The sequence below is a fragment of the Podospora anserina genome, chromosome 1, assembly GCF_000226545.1.
Source record: "Podospora anserina S mat+ genomic DNA chromosome 1, supercontig 6".
In the NCBI taxonomy this organism is placed as follows: Eukaryota; Fungi; Ascomycota; class Sordariomycetes; order Sordariales; family Podosporaceae; genus Podospora; species Podospora anserina.
Genome location: NW_001914851.1, coordinates 136052 through 139397, shown reverse-complemented (window position 1 = coordinate 139397; position 3346 = coordinate 136052).

The following is a 3346-nucleotide window of genomic DNA, read 5'->3' as shown; positions in this document are numbered from 1 at the left end:
TTTAGTAGTAATTAAAAAACTCGTCTTTTTTATTTAGGTTTTAGTCGGTTTAAATATCGTTAATAAAATTCTTTTATTTATTTAGGTAATTAAAATTTATTTTTAATTCCTATAAATTATTTATAATTAAATATTTTAATTAATTAATTAAATACTTTAATTAACTTTTATTAAATTATAAATTTAATATTTCCTTTATATTATACTTTTTTTTTATCTTCCGTTACGGCCTATATATTAATTTTACTTACGTGTAATACGGGTTTTAAAAGTAAAATATAAAAGGTATATAATTATAAATATATTATATTAAATAATTTTAATTTAAATACCGTTTTTAAAATCTTCCTTTTAACCTTAAACGGGCTTACTTTCCTATAGTCTAGCTTTTTATTAAGTTTTTTAATATATAAATTATATATAGAAAGAAATACTATATTCTTCCCTTTAAAGTAAAGTCCTTCGAGTTTTTTAATATTATAGTATTTTTATATTCTTTCCCTTATAAACTTTAACTTTTATTTAAATTTATTATAAAATATATATAATTTATTTACTTTAACTTTAGCCCTAAATACTTTTATATTTAATTTTTACCGTAGGTCTGCTTTATATTTAAAATTTACGAAAAATAATATAGTTTTAATCGTTTTAATTAATAATATATTATATATTAATTATATTATAAATTATAATTTTAATTTAATCGTTTTACTTAAAATTAATATAATTCTATAAATATTATTTTATAATTTAATTAAATTATTTTATTTAACCGTTTATTTAAGAGTAGTAGGCCGAAAATATTTTATTTATTACCCTTAGTTTCGTTATTAACGTTCTTTAAAACTTTAATATAAATTTAATATTATAATCCGTAATAAACTTTTTTAATTATATATATATTAATATAATATACTATAATATTATATTCGTTAATTACTTTATTAATTAAATTTCTTTATAAAATAAAAAATATATTTATTTAATAAACCTATCGATTATTATTAATATATTATTATATTTAATACCGATTATTATATTTTTAAATTTTAATAATTTAATAATAAAATTTATTATAATTAAACTTTATAATCGTTTACTATTAATAATAGTTTTAGAGATCTATAAAGTTTATATTTCGTAACCCTTATTTCTTTATATATATAATATAATTAAATAATTTTTTTAACGTTGTTTTTAATCTTTAATTAAATAAAATATTACTTAATTTTTTCTATAGTTTTTATAATATTTATATATTTTTCGAACTTCGATTTATAAATCTTTATTACTAATATTATTTTATTACTTAGTATTATATATACTCGATTTTTATACTATAATTTTCTTTAACTATCCTTTTAAATACTTTATAGTTTTAGTTTTTCCTATTAATATTATTCTATAATATTATTATTTAACTTTCTTTAATATTTATTAAAAATAATTTTTTTACGATATACTATATAATACTTTATTTATAATTATAGTAAATACTTAAAAGTACCGTTTAACGTTTCTTTAAATAATAATAGTAACTCCTTAAATATATTCTTATAGTAGTTTATTTACCGGTTAAATATATTTATTTTAATATTTTTCAAACCTTTCTTATAATTTATTTAAAAATTAAATTCCGAAAAATTTTTTAATTATTATATTTACCGTACGTTAAAAACTTTTATAATAATAAAGTATTATAGATTTTTATAATTCGTATAAATTTATATTTTATATTTAGTACTATTAAAATATAACTTTTATTCTTTAAACGTTTCGATAATAGTAAATAACTTTTTATCGTAAATTAAATAATTTTAATATAACCCTTCGAGCTTTTTCGAAAAAGAAATTATTAAATATAATTTACTATTATCGTTTCGCTACCCTAATTATTTACCGATTGTATAGTTTAATATATTTATTTCGATTTTAAATAATCGATTAGGGTTTAATAATTTAAGATATTACATCCTTTAAAATAATTTCCTTTAATTTTTAAAAAGTTTACTTTTCTTTTTACTTTTATTGGAATTTTATATCCTTTTTAATTAAATAATTAAATAGCTATATAATATTTATATACCTTTAAATAAATATTTAATAAAAATTTATAAACTTTAAAAATTCCTTAATATATATTTATAATTATAATATAAATTAATCTTTAATTACTATAATTTTTTTAAGTTTTATATAAACTTTATTTAACGATATTAAATATCCTAAATATATTATTTTTTATATATAGAATGTTGAGATATGTCGTCGGCAGGCTAGTTGTATGCCTTCCAGGTAGGTCGGAAGCAATTACCTAAAGACTCTGGGGTTCTTAAACTGCGAGGTACAACGGTGTGAGGTAGCACCGAAGGAAGGTAAGTATAGGGAACTATGCCCTGCAAAAGTGTAGTAAACCAGTATATTGATTTTAACTATTTAACTTGAACTTAAGAAAGAAAAAGATCATTCTAAATACACTGGGAGGGGAGCCTTTTATAGGCATCCAAAACCTCTTTTTCCTCTTTATTAATCCCCACAACTTTTACCGGTTTAATTGGCTATAGTAGCTTATATAAAAACTTTATAGTTCCTTATAACCGCTATAGGCGTTATAGGCGCTATAGCTTAAAGCCTTTAAGTACTGTAAGCCACGAAAAAGAATATACTGTAAAATCTATAAATAAGTACTATATTTTAATACCCCCTTTATAGCCGTAATACGTAGGTAGCTAGAACGGTTTAGTGAGATTTAAGAGCTTTATAAATCTATTAAATAGAGCTGCCGGAAAAGCTTTAGTAAGTCTATTAATTAATATTTTCTTAGTGGGTAAATAAATAATAATAATTACTTTAATAGTTATAACTTCTTTAACCCTTTAGAATTTAATAAATATATATTTTATTCGGCGGTTATATTTACTATTATAAGTAGTAATAATAGAACCTTCGTTATTATATAATAGGGGGGTAGGCTAGTGGATAGGCCTACCAATCTTCTAAAATAATCCCCTAAACTATATAATTTCCTTAAAGCCCTCTATAAGCCCTATAAACTCGGCTTCCAGGGTATTAAAAAAAACCGTAAAGGCCTTTTTAGACTTTTAGTTAATAGGTCCTCCAATAAATATAAATAGTTAACCGTATATTAATTTAGTATTAGTTTTATACTTAGCCTAATTACTATCTATAAACCTAATAAGTATTAAATTTTTATTCGAACCGTAATTAATAATTAAATCTATAATAATATATAAGTAAGAAAAAAGGGATTTAATAGCCTTAAAGTATATTAAAGTAAATACTTTTAAGTACTATAATAGCTATTAAATATTAAAGATTATAT